Genomic DNA, 22,165 nt, shown 5'->3' with positions numbered 1-22,165 from the left:
GGAGACGGGCTGGCTGCAGGCAGGGGGTGTGGGGGTGGCTGGAGGCAGGGCAGGGGGTGTGGCAGGGGCTGGCTGTGGGCAGGGGGTGCAGGGCTGGCTGGAGGCAGGGCAGGGGGTGCATGCGGCAAGGGATGGCTGGAGGCAGGGCAGAGGGTGGGTGCGGCAGGGGTTGGCTGGAGGCAGGGCAGGGCAGGGGGTGCGGGGCTGGCTGCAGGCAAGGCAGGCGGTGGCTGGAGACGGGGGCTGGCTGCGGGCAGGGTGGTGGGTACTCATGGGGAGAGCAGCAGGATGGAGCCCAGCCCCAGCAGAGCAGCCGGGGACCCACCAGGCAGCAGCGGGAGCCCCAGGGCCAGGGGAGCAGCAGCAGCAACAGGGCTCGTGCCCAGGGCCAGGCGGCAGCCCACATGGCTCCCCCAGCGCAGTGCCCCCGGCGGCCGGAGGAGGAATTACATCACTTCCCGGCCGGAGCCCATCAAAGCCTCAGCGCCCCCTGCAGGGAAGCGGGTTAACAACCAGTTCTAAAACTGCTTCAAAATTTAACAACCGGTTCGCACGAACCGGTGCGAACCGGCTCCAGCTCATCACTGGTTACAGGTATTTACTTGCACAATGCTGTAATGCGTGGCTCTTACCTCCATGTACTGTGCTGCAGCTCACTAAACACTGCTTCTAAATCGTAGTAATAAATCTGCACTCTCATTACAAAACCCTCCTGCTTGGATGGGCATCAGGACAGCGTGCTCCTCCCCAAAGTAATGACAGAGAATTGCAGCCTTCTTGCTGAGAAGGAAAAGAATTTATAGTCTATCCTATGTGGAAGATTGGCTGGTGAAAACCAACTCAAAGGATAAGGTAAAAAAAAATGCATTAATCATGCATGGCACTAGAGATATTCCAGGCCGGGGGTTTTATAATAAGTGTGTGTGTGTGTGGGGGGGGGAAGCTCTAGACCAGATGGCGGGCCACAAGACATTTTGGTGACGTTGACCGTCCTCAGGCACGGCCCCCCGCAGCTCCCAATGCCTGCGGACAGTCAACGCCACCAAAATGTCTCGCGGCCTGCAATCAGATTATCCTGATGGGCTTCCACTACTCTAGACCCCTACCTGTACCTCGGTGCTTTACATTGGTAGGTAGAAGGCACTGGGGTTAGCTTTTCTGAGGGGGTGAAAATATCTGACACTAATCATGGAGGCAAGTTCATAATTAACAATTCCTGGGCTTTATATTTTTGTGCGTAGACTTATCCCATGCACAAGAATCCCATTGCAATAGCTGGTGATTTCCTCTATGTAAATCCTGCGTCTGACTCCATTGTCTTTTCCTCCAATCTTATTTTATGTTTCTGAAGTGTTTTGAATAATTTAAATGGTTTAAAAGTTTAAAAGCTTTGGGATATTATGACTACTACAGTAGTGGTGCAGCTTGTACAAACTTCACATGGGAGCTCCCTTGTAGGGGTCAGCTCTAGGAGTCCTCAAAGTCATGAGCATCAGAGGCTTGGAAATATATATATTGGATACAAATCCATTCAAGACCTCTGGTCTCTGATGGAAGCAAGACTACATGTCAATGAGTCAGAAATGATAATAGGCAAATGGGTATTATCTTAAACAAAATGTCTGTATTGAAGCTTTGTTTACGGTCTCTCCATAAGTACACTAATGGTAGGATGGCTGGAAGTGTAACCCTCAGCTAGGTCCAAAACACTAGCAAAAATGTAATTTCCATGGTTACATTTTTCTTCTCTCCCTGGAACTTAAACATGATCCTCATCATATGCATTAAATTTACCTTAAATGTACCTTTAAAAGACATTTAAAAAATCTTTTAGAATATATTTCAGAGGCATAAATGTCATGAAAATTTTTTAATATTTGTTTGATATTTTGCAAAGAGCATTTTAATCTGATGCTTGGAAAGAGCCTGGGGATACTAATTTATCTTACATAAGTCAAATACTGTAGTATTTAATGTTAACATATTTCATTGCATAAAAGTTCAATTAATGAAAGGTTTCCTTGGTAGATTCCAAATATCTGGTTTATTGTAACAGTAACCACACAAATTGGCTTAATAGTCTACCTAAAAAATTTGTCTTAATGTGATTTTAAAAAAGAGACACAGCAAAGACAGTAAAAGTTTAACGCAGCTGTTTCAATTATTGCTGTCTTTGACCAAGATCTACTTTTACAGTACATAGTCCTAATGTTACAAAGCTTGTTTTTTTTTATTTCCCGCTTGATTTCCTTCCTAAGAATAAAATATAGACTCTGCTGTGCTTACTTGGCCTTTTGAAGGGCTTCAGATTTTTACCTGGAAGCCAGCATATTAGTAAACCATACGTGAATGTGAAAGCTGAGCAATTTTGTTTACTTTGTGCATCTGATAGAGGACTGATGACCCCTATGTAACTACTTTAATAGTCACATAATCCTTCACACAATTCTATCAAGGGCCCATTGGAGCTTTGCCATTTATTTAACTGAATATAGAATTAAGCCCCAAATTTTCTCAGTTAAATAATAATGTTTAGTACTCTCTCTCATTTAATGTTTATGAAGTGTTTTATGGAGGTAGAATGCATTGTTCCAGTACTTGATCTACAACCTTTTGCTGTACAAAGGACTAGAAAACTTTTTTCGTTTGTGGTTTTTCAAAAATGGTGTTTTATTTTAGCTTTGAAAAAAGATTTCAACTTTATTGGCATCACCAACAATTTTTATGGGATTTGGGGAAGAAGTCTATTTGCATTTTGAATAATACATTTCAGCTAGGACTTATATTTACAGCATATAAGAGAAAACGCTCCGTCAGGTTTTGCTTTATCTGGTTTCTCTGTCCTCCTTGCAGACGAAGACTCGCTTGCAGAAGTGTTCGATGACAGAACGGCTTCGGTCCCATATTTTACGGGGTGAGTCCAGAACTAAGCAGTCAAGGTCATAGTGGTGCAGATAAACATAAGGAGTCCGTGAGTTCTAGTGTCTCGGATGAAGCAGTTATTCTTGGCAACCGCAACAAAAGAACACTCAGTCAGCTATAACCTTTTGCTGTTTTGATTGGGTATGCTAGCCATAGCTCCGTGCAGATTCCAGCCTGACTTCCACTTGAAACAGGTCACTGAGAACTGTGCCAGGATCACTTTTATACTGTCTGGGAGCAGTTCCCAGAGAGCCGTGCCCTGCTATGATCTGACTTGTGCTGGCTTGTTTCATGAACTACACCCAACAAAGGACTATGTTTTAAAAGGAGCCCTAAGCAGATAATTTCTAGTGTTCCTGTTTGTGACTGTTGAAAAGAATGAAGCACACCCCTAACCATGCCCCAATTTATTGATTTCTTTAATCAACCTACAGTGTGCATTACAAATGAGAAACCAGAAGGCTTTCTGCACTTTAAACATCTATATGTATTTGTGTACAGAACACTATGTATTGGGCCATCTGTTCTGGGTTATACCGATGCAACCTCATCAAAGCTAGTGTAGCAGGACAGAATCTGCTTCGTTGTATGGGAAACATGCTTCATTTAAAATATGTTTTCCCCAAAAGCAGGTCTCATATTTTTCTTCACAAGTGAACATTTTATGTCCGAACTGGAAGTATGCAAACACAAAGGGTGAAATCCTAGACATAGGGCTTGTCTACAATTGAAATTTGTTGCAGGTTAACGTGAGGTATTTTGCATTAAAGTACCTTGTGGTCACAAACTATTTTTTTTTTCAAGTCATCTGGCTTTTTAATGTGTGTTATTAAATCCACTTGGAAAGTGAGTTACTGAGATGTGGGTTTACACTCAGCAAACTAGATGTGGCTACATCCCCATCCGGAAACAACATTACATAACTGCCAAGTCCTTCCACTGGTATCCTATGCTGCTTTGATGGATATCTATGTGTCGTCTACTGCTCCAGGGTCATCCTGACCAGATGCCACTTCTCCATTTAAATGCTGGTGTGCAGCCAGATTCTGTCTTTTGTGATTACAACTGCTGTGGGGTTTGCAGACCTGTCATACTCTACTCTTGATCATTGAACAGTTGTGCCTCATGCTTCAGCATGGTCTTGTGCTGAGGTCCTGGACTTCATTGCTCTCTGGGGAGAGGAGCATGTACAGGCCCACCTGGATTCTAGCCATCACAAAGCACAAATATACAAACAACTGTCTGGAAAAAATGAAGGTAAGAGGGTACAACTGGGACCCAAGCCAATGCTTTAGTAAAGGAAAGGAGCTCCAACTGGGTTACAAGAGTGTTGGGGACAATAATAGGGCTCTGGGAGAGCTTGCAGAGTCTACATCTTTTGTAATGAGCTGGACTGTATATTTGTGAGAGATCCATTGCTGAACCATTGTATTTGGTGGACACCACTGATGGCACAAACGAAGAGGAGGAGAGTGATAATGAAATCTCCAATCTCAGCAACCCAGTGAACTCTGAGACAAACACAGTTACGTAACACTTCTCAAAAGAAAGTTATTTTAAGGGTATCTACGCCTCCCCCACAAGCTATTGCAGAGTTCTACAAATTTGGCAGTGCAATTTATGCTTATCCATGGGCACTAAAGAGAACTTAAGCTAAAAATAGTGCTCTAATTTGGCATGGAGATTTCATGGCAATGCATCTCTCTGGAGACATGCACATGTAAATCAGGTTTCCCTTTTTGCTCCAGCAGCAGCTCTGGAGACACCATTGTGACAAATGGCAGCATGGCATATTTTCCCAGTTTTGCCCATTGCCTTGTAGAACATAATCCTTTTTTGCCTTTTGGGAACATGCTTCAGGGTAGCCAAAGTAAGCATAGTCTACAGAAGTGCATGCGTAATCATTAGCCTACATCAGCCGGTGCCCTCTCTCCCTACCCACCAACCTCCATCTCACTGGTTACCTACAGGGGTACACATGCAATAACTAGCCTGAGTTTGCTGCACTATCTTTAAGTAGCCCCCACCTTGATGTCTGTTGTGCTTTTCACGTGAATTACCTCTTTCCCCCAAGTTGGTAGAACAACCACCCACTGTATTGACCGCACAGACCCAGGGCCCTGCACAAATGGGGAAGCTTGTGAAAACATCTAACTATCTCCAAACTCATCCAAGATGTGGGGAAAGCCTATGATAATGGAATTCCACAATGAAGGAAAAAGCAACATTTTATCACTGTTGGCATGAAGACTTCAGTTTTGACAATAACTAGTTTCCCCCCATAGCAGTGACCTAGGACAGGAGTGTTAATATTAAGTGAATGGCTGCCCAATCAGCATAGGAGGAAGGAGGAGCTCAAGGAATGACCTATTGAGTGACCTTTATGTATGAATCGCAAAAGAGGAAGGAGTGGATGGAAGGTTTCCTGAAGCATAACAGAGGAGAGAGAGAGAGATGGGGAGGGAAATAGTTAGATTGCACAAGCACAGCTGCTGGGGATGACGGAGAGGCAAATCGTCCTCCTGGAGAACATGGTAACTTTATGGTAAAGGACAACACCATTCTCTGTGTCCCCTGCAGCCTCTACCTCTGAAACTTCCACTTTCTGGGATGCATCATTCACTGCAACAGTGCCCAGAAACAGGTCCTTCTCTAGGCATTCTATGTCACAGAACAACAAAGAAAATAGTGGAAAATGGGAGATTCACTTAACGCCTTCACCAGCAAGGGAGAGGCTCTTCTACCGCTATCCCACATCCCAAGATGCCGAGAACAGTTATGAGTGTCCTGTGTACATACATTTGTGATCCTGGGTCAGGACCTTGTCTGCATGCTATTCTTTGTGACTTCTGAAGGGTTTTTTTAAATCTCTCCTTTTCTGTTTGTGCAATGTTATGTATCGTTAGCTTTTTACTACTCAAAATTGTTTATATTGGTGTATTATTTATTAAAAATACATTCTAAATGTCTTTGTAGTCATGGCTTTATAGCTAGAACAATTCGAGAAAATACACTCGTCCACTGCACTGAATTGTTATGGAATTCATGAAAATGTCTGTGTAACAGGGTTCACGACCCACCCCTCTTCCTGGGGCCCACCTGTTCTCCCCAGTAAGGCTCAGAGAGGCTTCAGGGTTGTGAAATACCCGTGTCTTTATTTACTTAAGGTTGTCCCACCACCAGTGTCTATCTATATACAAGCTTTACAGCAGAGTCAGCCTTCAACTAGGAGGCCTCCAACTCCCTCCCTGACTGACTTCTCCCTTGCTGCCCCCTGCCTTCTGGCTCCCTCCCAGCCTTTATAGCCCTTGGCTTGTCAGGCCAGAAGGTGTTGCCAATCCTCAGGCCGGCATCAGGCCTCTTCCATCAGCCCCAATCTGCTTCCCTTGATTGGAGCTGACTGGGCTAATTAGGTGCTTTTGCACCAGCTCCCTGCTACAGTCCACCTTTACTGCACCTTCAAATGCACTACAATAACATCCATCCATACGCTATGTTAAAATTCCCGTAAAGGATACTAGCGTTCCCGTAAAAAGAACAGAAGTACTTGTGGCACCTTAGAGAGTAACAAATTTATTAGAGCATAAGCTTTCATGGGCTACAGACCACTTCATTGGATGCACAGAATGGAACATATAGTAAGAAGGTGGAAGTTGCCATACAAACTGAAAGAGGCTAATTAAGATGAGCTGTTATCAACAGGAGACTTATCTGCATGGACTCCTCCTGAAGGTCGAAACAACGGACTGGACTTCTACATAGATTGCTTCCGTCGACGTGCACGGGCTGAAATTGTGGAAAAGCAGCATCACTTGCCCTATAACGTCAGCCGTGCTGAACACAACACCATCAACAGCCTCAGAAACAACTCTGACATCATAATCAAAAAGGCTGACAAAGGAGGTGCTGTCATCATCATGAATAAGTTGGAATATGAACAAGAGGCTGCAAGGCAGCTCTCTAACTCCACATTCTACAGGCCGTTATCCTCTGATCCCACTGAAGATTACCAAAAAAAACTAAACCATCTGCTCAAGAAACTCCCTGAAAAAGCACAGGAACAGATCTGTGCAGACACATGCCTAGAACCCCGACCAGGGGTATTCTATTTGCTACCTAAGATTCATAAACCTGGAAATCCTGGACGCCCCATCATCTCAGGCATTGGCATCCTAACAGAAGGATTGTCTGGCTATGTAGACTCTCTCCTCAGGCCCTACGCTACCAGCACTGCCAGCTATCTTCGAGACACCACTGACTTCCTGAGGAAACTACAATCCATCGGTGATCTTCCAGAAAACACCTTCCCGGCCACTATGGATGTAGAAGCCCTCTATACCAACATTCCACACAAAGATGGACTACAAGCCGTCAGGAACAGTATCCCCGATAATGTCACAGCAAACCTGGTGGCTGACCTTTGTGACTTTGTCCTCACCCACAACTATTTCACATTTGCGGACAATGTATACCTTCAAATCAGCGGCACGGCTATGGGTACCCACATGGCCCCACAGTATGCCAACATTTTTATGGCTGACTTAGAACAACGCTTCCTCAGCTCTCATCCCGTAATGCCCCTACTCTACTTGCGCTACATTGATGATATCTTCATCATCTGGACCCATGGAAAAGAAGCGCTTGAGGAATTCCACCGTGATTTCAACAATTTCCATCCCACCATCAACCTCAGCCTAGACCAATCCACCCAAGCGGTCCATTTCCTGGACACTACAGTGCTAATAAGCGACGGTCACATAAACACCACCCTATTCTGGAAACCTACTGACTGCTGTACTTACCTACATGCCTCCAGCTTCCATCCAGGACACAACACATGATCCATTCTCTACAGCCAAGCTCTAAGATACAACCGTATTTGCTCCAATCCCTCAGACAGAGACAAACACCTACAAAATCTCTATCAAGCATTCTTAAAACCACAATACCCATCTGCTGAAGTGAAAAAACAGATTGACAGAGCCAGAAGAGTACCCAGAAGTCACCTACTACAGGACAGGCCCAACAAAGAAAATAACGCCACTAGCTGTCACCTTCAGCCCCCAACTAAAACCTCTCCAGCGCATTATCGAAGATTTACATCCTATCCTGAAAAATGATCCCTTACTCTCACAGATCTTGGGAGACAGGCCAGTCCTCACTTACAGACAGCCCCCCAACCTGAAGCAAATACTCACCAGCAACCACACACCACACAACAAAAACACTAATCCAGGAACCTATACTTGCAACAAAGCCCAATGCCAACTGTGTCCACATATTTATTCAAGTGACACCATCACATGACCTAATCACATTAGCCACACTATCAGGCTCGTTCACCTGCACATCTACCAATGTGATATATGCCATCATGTGCCAGCAATGCCCCTCTGCCATGTACATTGGCGAAACCAGACAGTCTCGATGCAAAAGAATAAATGGACACAAATCTGACATCAGGAATCATAACAGTCAAAAACCGGTAGGAGAACACTTCAACCTCTCTGGCCACTCAGTAAAAGATTTAAGGGTGGCAATTTTGCAACAGAAGAGCTTCAAAAACAGACTCCAGCGAGAAACTGCTGAGCTTGAATTAATATGCAAACTAGATACTATTAACTTGGGTTTGAATAGAGACTGGGAGTGACTGGGTCATTACACATATTGAATCTATTTCCCTAAGTTAAGTATCCTCACACCTTCTTGTCAACTGTCTAAATGGGCCATCTTGATTATCACTACAAGAGTTTTTTTTCTCCTGCTGATAATAGCTCATCTTAATTAATTAGTCTCTTACAGTTTGTATGGCAATGTCCACCTTGTGTGTGTGTGTGTGTGTATATATATATATATATATATATATATATATATATATATATATATATATATATATATATATATAATCTCCTCGTACTATATGTTCCATTCTATGCATCCAATGAAGTGGGCTGTAGCCCATGAAAGCGTATGCTCTAATAAATTGGTTAGTCTCTAAGGTGCCACAAGTACTCCTGTTCTTTTTGTGGATACAGACTAACACGGCTGCTACTCTGAAACCTAGAATTCCCATATGTGATATGAAGAAAGCTTTGCTTCATTGCACGTACATACTCAGATAAGTGCACTAATTCTGATTTAAGCCTTATAAAAATGCATACACATTGATCACAGGTGTCCCCTGAGTTGCCTCCACATGTCGTCGTGGCATCTTCTCTGACTATTCAGAATGTTTAGCAAGTCTGCCAACCTACTCCCATCTTCCAGGCTCTCCCTCCTGCTCTCACAGTGGCTGTGCAAAGCACAGCAAGCAGCTGTCCTAAGAGGCAGATACTTCTCAGTAGCCTCCAGCTTCGACATCAGACTCCTCCATCTGCCTTTCAGTCTCCCAAGTGCATATTCTACTGTCATTCTGCACAGTAGAGGGCATAGTCAAACAGTTCCTTTTGCCCATCCAGTTGCCCAGTAAAAGGTTTCCTAAGCTAGAGAAGAAGAGAGTAGGCTGGATCTCCCAGAGTGACTGGAAGAATGGCAATGTCATCAAATATCCGTAGAGACCATAGGAGCAGAAGTTCCATTTTTCATTCTAGAAAACAGTCCAGCATTTTAAAGATCCTGGAGTCATGGATCTTTCCAGATTATGCTATGTAAATATTGGTGAACTGACCACAGTGCTCAAACAGACCTAGTAGCGCCATAGAGCAATGTTTCTGTTGATGAACTCGTGGGTCTGGCATGGGGGTTAAACGTTAGGCACATGGGTCCCATCATTGGCCCCAATACAGTTTAGGAATCCCAACTGTGCACTTATAACCTCCTATGCATTGCCCAGCCTGATGACTTGGTGGGAAGCACCTTCTTGATTGCAGCAAATATCTCCATCACAGTTTCCCCAATGGCTGATCTACCAAAACCACACTGGCTAGCTACTGACCAGTAGCAGTTGGAGTGGCAAGCTTCCACAAGGCCATGGCCATATGCTTCTCCCTGCTGAGGGGAGTTTTCATTTTGGTGTTCAGCCACTGCAACTCTTGGGTGAGCTCTGCACAGATTTCTAAGAAAAAGGCTATGACATCTTGAAGTTCTGCCATCACAGATGGTCATCCCAGAATTGCCCTGCTGTCCTGTCACAACAGTCACTGATAGCTGGCTGAGCCCAAAAGTGGTGCTCCACTGAGTGAAGCTGCTCCAGGAGAAGGTCTAGGAAAGTGTCTGCTTGATTTCAGCCGCCTCCTCCTTCTCAGGGGGCCGGTATCGCCCTGGATCTGAAGTTACCGCACAAATCTAGATATGCTTGTAACAGACTATTTATATTCATCACCATGAGGATCATAACGTTCACCAATGCTTCCTCCAGGCTGCATGACCATGCTCTGAAAATGGCTCTGGATTGCAAAACTTAGATGGATGATAGCATGAAAGGAGAGGAATCATGGGAATTATTTATTTAACTTGACCCCAAGCTCAGGAATTCGGTTGCCTTCCAGTAGTTGTCCCACATGCACAGTGCAAAAAATCCCTGAATGTATATAGCATCACAGCAGCAGAGCAATGCACCATGTGAGGTCTGACCAGATGTTTTCAACATCACTGTGCTGTGTGGCAACATATGATATGAAGCAAAACTACCTTACTTGTAGGAAAATAATGCAGTGTTTTATGCATTACTTGCACAATACTTGTTCTGGCTCACTTAACATGGATGCAAAAAACCATAGCAAGTTTCAAGTGTAATCACGACCTTACTGAAGTCAATGGGATTTTTGCTACTAACTTCAGTAGGGCCAGGATTTCACGCAGAGGTTGGTGAGCATGGAACAATGCACTTGTGTGAGGAACTTTTTCTTTTAACACTTCGTCTTTAAATAAGTTTTACTGACAGATTCAGTTTGGATACATATCTGGTTTTAAAATCATGTAATTTAGCTAAATTTCTCTTATTAGTTTGGGTTGAGTCAAGCTGTACAATGGTTGAATTGGTTACCATTATATTTGGTTACCATTATATTTGGTTAACTGCTGTAAAGCAAGTTTCTAACAATAGATTGCTTCATTTAAATAGCACTGTAGAGTGCTGGTGCCCTATCAGTCATTCAGACCTTTCCCTCCTGCTGTCTAGTCTGATAGACAGTTGTGCTGATGTGGATATTTGGGAAGAAGGGATCAGGAAGAGGGGATGATGGATAAAGACAATCTCCTGTCTTGGGAGGAAATCAGAAAACCCCTTTCTCAGTCTATCAAAGAATTTCTTTGTCAAGGTGTCAGAAGATTATTCATGCTCATGTGAGAGCAACTTTTTTTCCATTTTGTTGGAATAGGATGTCATTCTTCTGATCTGTGACGCAGAATTTGCAAAGAAAGAGGATTAAAAGATTTCAGTACCGTTACATTGTTGTCTTCTAAGTATTCTTCAACCTCTTTGGAGTTACATCCATGACATTGTGAGGTTCAGCCAGTAATTAATTGATCTCAGTTTTTGTTTCAAGTGCAGTAAGGACGTGATCCTGAGACCTGGGGTTCCTGTTGAAGCAGCATGAGTTTCAGGTGCCCAGCGTATTTAAGGATCAGGTTTTAAATGAGCAAGAGATGTAGAAATCCTTTTTCAAACAGTCCCCCTTCAGAATCAGCATGACTGTGATTTTGAAAATGTGTAGAGGATGCTCCCTTTACCGGGTATAATCCCTCAGCTTGAAAACAAACAAATTAGTAAGTTTCTATGGTTTTTTTTTTTTTTTTTTTTTACTTCAGTTGAGTAAGACTGCAATTGTAATATTATTTTGTTTTATCCTTTATCCTTTCAGGTTTTTGATTTAACTAAACAATGAAATATAGTGCTAAAAATTAAATGATCTTATATTTTGCAAGAATCTTCTGGTAAATGATCTAAAAGTGAATTTCTAGTGTTCATAATAGGCTAGTTCTAAGTAGAAAAGGACAATAAAAATCTTTTTAAAACTAAAGGTTGTTTTGGTCCCATGTTGCTGATATCACTATAATGCCTTCTGTTGGAAGATTAAGACTGGAATTAGATGAAAATTATGACACATTTTTAACGGAAATTTTGAAAGGTCAGAATTTTTGGCCAGCATTAATTAGGACTTGGGATGCATAACAAAACATTCTGTGTTTACTTTTTTTAATTGAATCCTATTTTTGAAGCAGTCTTTTCTTTAATTAAGTTTGCAAGCAGCCCTGTGATAAAGATCATTGTACAAAAATAAATGTGATAGATAAATTTTTTGCAGCTTGTTGGCTTATGCTTTTTTTCTTGTAAGGTTTGAAATTTAGTGTACTATTTCAATTGTATTTAGTGTGCCACATTAGATGTATGGAGCTGTCTTCCTTCTATGACTTGGTATGTCTTGACTGTGATTTCAGATGACACTCTTTTCTTTAATGTTTACGTTATTAGATATATACTAATCAATTCTCATGAATAATGCAGTGGGTTTTTGGAACTGTGTGGAGCTTTTAAGCAAATGGTAAAAAGCTCTCAAACTGGCTTCATTTTAAGTTATGATGAATTATAACCACTTATAACTGAAGAATTGGAACAAAACCAGACACCTAAAACATGGATGTGCCTGACCTTGAAATGTCAGCTGATAGAAGCAAATGCTATTAAATTACCCCTCTTTTTCCAAATGTCTTATGTGTACATTCTCTGTAGGATAAGCTTTGATGCTACAAAGCAACACTTCTTTTACACTCATTCTTTTACCAACATTTCATCAGATCTTTATCTAAAAGTATTCTTCAGTGTTGCAAAGTCTCAGTTCAATGGTGTTAGTCATATGTTTTTCTTTGTATCTGTTCATTGCTCTAATACATCTAGAATAATGAATATCCAATATCATATGCTATTTTGGTGTATAGAAAATTTATTTTCATCTTGAAATTTCATTTTACATAGCTATAAACCTTGGTAGTGCTCATAAGTTCATGAAAGAAAAGTATGAGAAACAATTTATTTAGACTGGACAGGAAAGAAACTTGTAAAATTACAAAATATTGGCTCACAAGCCACGTTATCCGACTGATGGCTTGTGTATTAGCTTGTGAATCAAGACTTTTGCCTGACGAAAAATTGCTGCAAACATCTTCAGCTCTGGGAACAACCTCATCATGACTATTTTAGTAGTTAGAGATTGTTAAATAAATATTTTCAAAATACTTTTGAAGGCATCTATTATATGGCTATTTTGGGTGGTGGTGATGGTAGTAATCATTTGCACTTGTGTGCTGTTCCAGTTACCTTTGTATTGGCCGAGTATAATTACTCGTTAAGGGCATGATCCAAAGCCCACAGGGGTCATTGGGAGTCTTTCCACTTTAGATCAGGCTCTAATAATTTGACTGTTTTTAAACTTAAAAGTTACATTGCAGAAACACATACATATACATTTCCTACTTTTAGTTAGCTGATAAAAGAAAACAGAACTACAGGTTGACACTTGGGAATAGGAGGACATAGAACATATTTTTAAATCAAATCATATCTATGTCAATATGAAAGGATATTTAATAATGAAGAAAGTAATTTGCTAATTAAGTCACTGATCCAGTAAAGCATTTAAGCACATACATAACTTCAAGCATGTGGACATTTTTAATGGGATGTGCTTGGTTACTTTGCTGGATTGGACTCTAAGGCTCACCTAAGCAGTCCTCCAGCACACTGTCCCGCTGAAATCAGTTGAGCTACTTGCATGAGTAAAGATCGCTTGTACCAGTATGTATTTGGTCTGATTGGACTCCCACGTGTTTCCATTTAAAAATGAAAGTTTATCTTTTGACCCTACAATGACTGGAAACAAAGGACCTGCTGGCTTCACGAATTCATTTGGAGATGACATTTTTCTTCCTGTGCAAACCTCTGTGAGAAGTACTAACAGGCTGTAAAGTGAATAGTCTGTGTCCTCCTCTCCAAACTAAAATCTCGGCTGGTCTCTCTGACATCTCTTTGTGGATGTCTAGCTGTCGGCTCAAGCCCAGAGCTCTTAATCTTTCCCCCAAGACCTCCCCAAGCTCTTTTCGTGATTACTGTGGCCAACAACAGGATGATGCCTGTCGCTCAAGTCTGTAACCTGGGTGTCATCTTCAACTTGGACCTCTCTCTGGATCCTCACTTGCAGGCTATGTCTAAATTTTTCAGATTCTTTCCTTGTAACATCTCTTAAGAAACAGCCTTGCCTATCCATCCACACAGCTAAAACTCTCATCCAGGTTCTGGTCCATTCATGTCTTAATTACTACAACATACTGTTCTCTGGTCTTGACAAATGCAGTCTTGCCCACTCATATTTATTCAGAACAGTGCTGCAAAGATCATTCTTCCAGACTGTCGCTTTGACCACATCACCCCTCTCTTTGCATCCTTCCACTGGCTTCCCCTTCTCTATTGCAACAAATATAAGCTATTTGTCTTCACTTTCAAGGCCCTTCATGGCTTATTCCCACTGTACCTATCATCGCTCATTCACTATTGAAATGTTGAGTTCTGCCTCCAGTCAGTCAATGATGCCACCTTTCATCATCCACTTGTTAAATTTTCAAACAGGCACCTTTTGTGCTTTTTCTCTTGCTATCCGTCATGCTTGAGAGGAGCTCCCCGTAAACCTCTGAAAAGCTATGTCATTATCCTCCTTTAAATCCCTCCTTAAAATTCTTCTTTGCAGTGATGCCTACAAAATAATTGAAAGTCGTTAGGCTGCTGGTATTCTGGTACCATAGTGAGCAATATTTTCACGTTAATTCCTTGTACTCTCCCATCTCACTGTATCCATTTCTTATACTTAAGTTGTAAGCTCTTTGGGGCATGGACCATCTTTTTTTGTTCTGTGTTTGTACAGTGCTTTGCATAACTAGGGCGTGTGCCTTCTATGGTAATACAGACGATGATTATAATAAAATATACTTTGCATATGTGTTTCATAAACTTTTGTGAGATTTTTATCTTCCCACCATACGGCCTTTGGAAAAATTCAAAATTAAACACAAAATTTGAAAGGCGTTCCTTTCAAAAAGATTGTTTATAAACTTCAATAGTAGTAGTAATTTTTAGCACTCACAATAATGTTTTTTCACCTGTAGGAGTCAGAGTTGTAGACAACTTTGGAAGTTAGTGTCTCTGGGAATTGAGTTATATTTGTTTGTGTGGCTAGATCCAAAGCTTATGCTCAAATAAATTTGTTAGTCTCTAAGGTGCCACAAGTACTCCTGTTCTTTTTGTGGATACAGACTAACACGGCTGCTATTCTGAAAATAGATCCAAATTGTGTCGGTAGTATAAAATGGCTCACATTGCTCTGGAGACCCTGTTTTTTTTTTGTCACGATGAACATGTAGGCAAGGTTTTGGGTTCATGCCCGTCATGAAGATTTGCAGCAGTTTGGTTTGATAATACTGGAGATGGAGCTAGGCCTCAGGCATGGTGCAACAACAGAACTCCAATCTTGGGAGAACAAATTGCTCCTTGGAAGAATGTAGGGTGACCAGATGTCCTGATTTTATAGGGACAGTCCCGATTTTTTGGGTCTTTTTCTTATATAGGCTCCTATTACCGTACCCCGTCCCAATTGGTAAGTGTGTAAGAATGGGATGCGGTAAGTGTGTGGGAATGTGAATGTAACATGGAGAAATTGTACTATAATGGAAAGTATTTTAGAAAATTGCCAAAATCAGGCATAGACTATAATGTTGTTTTTATTATTCTTTTCCAGCAGGATTAAAGAGCTCAGCAATAGCACAGCGTCTCTCTGAGAAACTAATAGAAACCTCTTGCCCTTTTCTGAAAAGCATTTACACCCTGAGCTGTACACACAAGCACATTGTCTGAGAAAACCCTAACTGCACATGCTTAGTCTAGTGCTAAAAATAAATAAATAAATAAATTACAATCCACATAACTCTGATTATGTCAAGACCATTTTTTTCCATGTCTGGCATTGGTCCTTATTATGGACACATTCTCCAGTCCAACTCTGAGCTCTAAAGCTTTATACCTCCGTGACCTAGCTCTATACAAACCTAAAATAAAAATGAAGAGAAGCTAGAACGTTTGAAGTGGGGAAATTATTTTTTTTCCCCTTCTAGGATTTCACTCAAAACTTTCCAAAAAATATTTTGGACAGGAATGAAGAGCATGATCCTGTCAGGTGCTGAGTTCCCAACAGAGTTCAGTGGGAGTTGAGGGCACTCGACATCTTTGAGAATTGGGCTGTTAAGCAGGAGTATTCTGAGTTTCAGAATAGGAGGTTATATGCAGTAGAACCTGAAAGTTATGAACACCTCAGGAATGTAGGTTGTTTTTAACTCTGAAATGTTTGTAACTCTGAACAAAATGTTATGGTGGTTCTTTCAAAAGTTTATAACTGAACATTGACTGACTTAATAGAGCTTTGAAACTTTACTATGTTGCAGAAGAAAAATGCTGCTTTTCCTTTTTCTCAATAGTTTGTTTAACACAGTACTGTACTGTACTTGCTCTTTTTTTTTTTTTTTTTTTTTTTTTTTGGGTCTCTGCTGCTGCTTGATTGTGTACTTCCAGTAATGAAGTATGTAGTTGATTGGTCGGTTCGTAACTCTGGTGTTCGTAACGCTGAGGTTCTACTGTAATGGGAAATATTTTGCAACCTGAATTCTAGTGGTCAGTGCTGACACAATTGCTGTAATATTTTAAACTTCATTTCCGAACACCATGTGTGGACTTTTTTTTCTCTCATTTGGAAATTTTAAAATTGAATTTATAACTTTTTTTCCAGTATTCTGAGGGAGTGAGTAATATGAAATGTTTGTGCTTAATGTGTGACATTTAAATCAAACAATGCCTAGGTGATTGGATAAAGAAAAATATGGTGTTCTTTGTTGTTCCTGAGTAGGGAAAATAATTTTTTTTGTTTATGTAAGCACTGCTCTGAAAGAGAGTTTATCTTTGCAGAGTTAATTTCTTTTTTTGGTGGATAGTCATGGGTGGCTATTGCATCTTAAAATAATATTAGTGGTTCATTGCGGTCTTCATGGTGCATTTTGTATTTATTGGGGAAGAGTCCCTGAACACACAGTTGTTTTCTGTGTAAATAGTGAGAGAATACTTGGACTGGCAAGGTTGCACTGACCTTACCTAGTGGCCTGTTCCATTGATTGACACGTTTCAAAGGTTAAACTAACTGTGGATGAAATGTAATCAGTCGTGCACTGGATTCTTTCCAGATCACACTGGAAGAGTGCAGTAACCAGCACTGTTAGCTTTTGGAGAGCTAGAGACAGAGGTCATTACCTGTGCAGCTGTGAGCATGAAGAAACAACTGCCCTTCCTCTCTTTAAACAAACAAACAAAAAAAAGCACGGCGGGGATCATTATTTTTCAGAGAGGAGTATGATGAATAAATCGCCAATCTCTCACTCTTTTTTTTGGTAGTTGTCAGAGCTCCTATGGGCCCCCACTCCCTGCTGACAGCTGGGCACTATGTCATTAGCTGGGGGCAGGGCCAGCTTTACTAGCACTAAAGAGGCAGTAAAGGCTGTTGGGAGAGAGAACACAACAATTGCTGCCGCTTCAAACAAAGCGGCAGCCAGAAACAGGCCAAGGAGAAGCCACAGCTCTAGAGAGTGACATACTCGTCCCTCTCCCTGTGCTGTATCTTTGTCTACCCCTCCCTCTGGCTAGGGATTGTGGACGTGTGTGTGTGTGTGTGTGTGTGTGTGTGTGGTTCATGACCTTACAGCAGGCAGACAATCCAACCCTGAAGAGTGAGCTCCTTTCCCTTCTCCTCCAAACAGCCACCATCCCAATTCCATTTCTCACTTGCTGCTGCATTGGGGCATTTTCAGTCCCCAACACTCAGAAGGGACTTGCAGCATGAGTCTCCACCTGGCATCAGATAAAAGGGCTGTTTGGAGGACACCAGAAGTGTGCAAGCTATGGAAGGGGAGCACAGCTCATTGCTCAAGATTGGTTTCATTGCCTGCCAGCCCTGAATTCCCAGTTTGTCCCCCTTACCTAGCTCTGACACAACCCATCCTCACTTGTCAGCTATGTAGTACCAATATACTAGGTGGAGAAAATAAATATTACTCCTTTGAATTTGGTCCAAGGCATTCTAGTTTATCAAAACTGCATGCTCTATAGCTTAGTGTGCATAACACAGTCTTCATATCAACATAGTTAACAACCTTTGACATGTTTTTCCCTGACAGACAATTCTCCGAGTAAGCCAGTGACTCAGTAAACCTGCAGAGTGGTTAGTGTGCATTTTGGTGACACTACTTTATTTTAATCAAATATCTTATTTATTCAGTGTCTAATAACATTTGTGTTATGGTTAAATAACCAGGAGCATGGATGGATATCTTTATCCAAACATATGAATGACCCTATATAATTGCTTTATTTTCTTTGGATTTATATGTATTGCAGTGGTATCTAGAGAAGACCCGGTCAAAAAGAAGTTGCAAAGTACTTGGACTTCATCGATATATATATATATTTTTAATGGGGAAGTAGAATCTCTGTCCTGAGGAGTTTACAATCTAAGAAAATCACAGCCTGAAATTCATGTTAAGTCCTACCCTTATCTGCGATTGTGTTCTTGAGAGAAGCCACCTTGGTTATGTTTAAATGGAGGACAGCCTGTCTTCTCCCTCTGCCCCTTAAAGGGAGAATTCCTTCCCTCTGAATCTTCAGGTGGACCCCCTCTCTCTTTGGTACAGAAGAGTGGTTTTTTCAGGGCTTTGGAGCTGTGCTCTGGCTCCGCTCCAGCTCCAGGCAAAAACCTGCAGCTCCACTGCTCCGGAGCTGCTCCGTGGGCTCCGCTCCAAAGCCCTGATTTTTTTTTTCCCCTTTTCTTTTTCTCCTGAGATCCCCCTCTCCATTTATTCTCTTTTATCCCATCTGTGTGTTGTGTTCCCCTTTCCTTCTCCCTCCCAATGTGTGGGTCTCCTCTCTTCCCTAACTCCTAGAGCTTTGGAGATGTGGGAGAATGATGCGTCGCTAGTGTACAGTACTGTACCTGCAGGAACCCTCTGACTGAATGTTCCCCCTTCTCAACCCTGCCTCTGCCATTTAGGGCTTGTCTACGTGTTCATTGTGTCTAAGCTGGGGTGTAAATCTACCCTGCACTAGCCTGCCATCCAGTAACTGCCCACGTGGCTCCTGCTGCCATGCACTAACAGGTCCTTAAGGTATTTCGATCTAGTTCTACTAGTTTTTGATTAAAGCGCACTAAGTAACTGTTAGTCTGTGTCAGCAGGGTCCACCCAAACAGTTAGTGGATGGCAGGCTGGTATGGGGTAGATTTACACCCCAGCTTGCTGCAAACTTAAATGTTTGTGTACACAGGCCATGAGATCATCTTTGTACAGTAAAATTCTCACATGTAGAGAACAGTTTGGTTCCTGTAGCTCAGCTTTGTGTCTGAACTCAAAAGTGCTCCAGACATTCCGGACCCTGTTTCACTCTGAACCATTTTAGTGTAAGTGTATGTGGTGGTTGCTGGCATAATGGGACAAAGAGTTCCAGTAGTTCTAATGCTTCCTCATAGTACATGTGTGGCCTTCTTGAAGTCTCCTCAGTTCTACTGCTCCTGGTAGCTCTGCAGGGAACTGTGCAATTGGCACTCCCAGGGCTTTGCCACTCAAATGGGTTAGAATCGTTCTAGTGAAGATGTGGGGCAAAACTGCAATAGCTGAGAACATAAATCAACATGACTAGTGTTGGCACACTGGCCTGGTTGTGTTTATCCAGTTCTAGCCCCCTAGTTCAATTAGAAATTGATCAGTTCTCCAGTGTACATACATCTTCAGCTGGAGGCCTCCTGCCTGCACTGCTGAGTAACCGTAGCAACTGGAGGTCAATGTCCTCCCCTCCTCCCTCCCTCCCCCCATCAGTTCAACCAGTTAACTAGGACTGGACTGTGACAGTCCGAGCCAAAAGGGAAAAGTTGCAAATGCGAATCAAGGGGTTGTTTCCATGTCAAAATACCTAGAATACCTGAAACAAATAAAGGTGATTAATATTAGTATTTTTAGCCAGATCTGCTGCTATCGTGTATTTCTGCACAAGTGTACAATAGTTAAGCGGTAAGTCCTGACAGAGATCTGTTCTGCTTGAATATCTTTCTAATGAGGAAACCCAGAACACTCCAAAGAACAGATACTTGAAGTAACTTGTTTAGAAAAGCTTTTGAGGCTGAATGTGGGGCCTGCTTGAAATGAAGCTTCTGAAGATGATTTCTTATATCACAGGTCAGTCAGTTTGCCTCTTTGTTTAGAGTGCTGTGAGATGCCTCAGTACAAAGGTCACTTGTGGGTTTAAGAAGACAATAACCCACACCCATCTAGAGATCACCTCATTTTCTCTATGGAATATAAGAACTAACTACACTGAAGAGCATGATCTTACAAATCTATTTGTACCCGGGTCACCAAGTATCAGGTATGTTTTTCAACACAGGGCTGGGAATGTGTTTGTACAGCACATTGACAGTGGAGTATCTGTTTCTGATTTCAGTATGGCATTAGGTTAAATGTATCCCTTAAAACAATTGGAAAATATAATAGGTTCTGTTTCAGACTTCTGAGATTTTGGATAGTACCTAAAATTTTGGAATAAAAGCTCATGAAAATCAGTAAATATTGTTACCTTTTTTGTTTCTGACATAATTGTCACTAGTTCTATGAGTTAGCAACAGACAGCTTGTTGCTCAGAGTTTTGATGTCTATTGAATCAGTGTAAGTTACTGTAAACAAGGTTCTGGGTTTACAAAAGTTGCTTCTCCAGATGAGAATAGTCAGTTCTCTCAGTCTCTGACTTGGGACTGAAACCATATAGTTATGTATTTATGATTTCTTTTTAAATAAGAATATAAAAATATCAAATAGCTGTGTTTTATTTTTTCTTATTTTTTTAGAACATAAGTTAAGTCATATCTCTCACCATTTGATACTCCCCTCTCAAATAGTTTCCTTCTCTCCAGCATTTCTTAACGCGCCATACTTCCTGCCCTTCCTCTCAACTGAGGGTTTGTCTACACTTGAAATTAATTTGGATTAAGATAGGGTGTGAATTTAAAGTGCAGCAGTTATTCATGAACAACTGTGTATGGGCACTCTTATTCTATAATAAGACTCATTTATTCCTGTTTAGCTTAATCCACTTTCAAAGTGGAGTAAATGAATAGCTATTTTGGAATAGCTCCATGTGTAGACAAGCTCTCAGCCAGATCTCTCTACCAGAATTTCCATCTATCCATTCTTCAGCAGAGGGCCTGGGTGTACTGGAGCTACTAATACTGGAGTGCCACAATGGTCAAACCCCCAAGGTAGAAATGTTTTGAAACTAGAGTAAGTTACACTGGTGCCAGGCCCATTTTACACTAATGCAGCACACCTAACTTGGGATTTGCCCTGATGTAACAACTTTGGTACAAATATCGACAGCATAGATTGTGCTCTAAAGATCTATTAACCCTCTGTATTCCCCCTCTGTTCCAGTTAGCTTGGAGTTTGTGAGCCTGAATCTGAGTTACATTAAGGCGGTGCATAGACAATCCAGGAAGTTTTTGGAAAGCGTAGGGGACAATTTCCTGGTGCAAGTGCTAGACGAGCCAACTAGGGGGGGAGCTTTTCTTGACCTGCTGCTCACAAACAGGGAAGAATTAGTGGGGGAAGCAAAAGTGGATGGGAATCTGGGAGACAGTGACCATGAGATGGTCGAGTTCAGGATCCTGACACAGGGAAGAAAGGTAAGCAGCAGGATACGGACCCTGGACTTCAGGAAAGCAGACTTCGACTCCCTCAGGGAGCGGATGGGTAGGATCCCCTGGGGGACTAACATGAAGGGGAAAGGAGTCCAGGAGAGCTGGCTGTATTTCAAGGAATCCCTGTTGAGGTTACAGGGACAAACCATCCCGATGAGTCGAAAGAATAGTAAATATGGCAGGCGACCAGCTTGGCTTAATGGTGAAATCCTAGCCGATCTTAAACATAAAAAAGAAGCTCACAAGAAGTGGAAGGTTGGACATATGACCAGGGAAGAGTATAAAAATATTGCTCGGGCATGTAGGAAAGATATCAGGAGGGCCAAATCGCACCTGGAGCTGCAGCTAGCAAGAGATGTCAAGAGTAACAAGAAGGGTTTCTTCAGGTATGTTGGCAACAAGAAGAAAGCCAAGGAAAGTGTGGGCCCCTTACTGAATGAGGGAGGCAACCTAGTGACAGAGGATGTGGAAAAAGCTAATGTGCT

At 41.9% G+C, this 22,165-nt stretch overlaps 1 protein-coding gene across 1 annotated transcript in view; it reads left to right on the top strand.

Moving 5' to 3' along the window:
• The window catches only part of GREB1L (GREB1 like retinoic acid receptor coactivator), a 231,082-nt gene that overhangs the window by 68,320 nt on the left and 140,597 nt on the right, over positions 1–22,165 (top strand). Inside the window, exon 2 of the mRNA XM_074944514.1 lies at positions 2,854–2,914. The gene's annotated coding sequence lies outside the window, so the exon portion shown is untranslated. The remainder of the gene's footprint in view (positions 1–2,853; positions 2,915–22,165) is intronic.

The sequence above is a fragment of the Natator depressus genome, chromosome 2 (genome assembly GCF_965152275.1).
Source record: "Natator depressus isolate rNatDep1 chromosome 2, rNatDep2.hap1, whole genome shotgun sequence".
NCBI lineage: Eukaryota > Metazoa > Chordata > Testudines > Cheloniidae > Natator > Natator depressus.
Note: the sequence above shows the minus strand (reverse complement) of the source record. Positions and strands in the feature narration are given on the sequence as shown.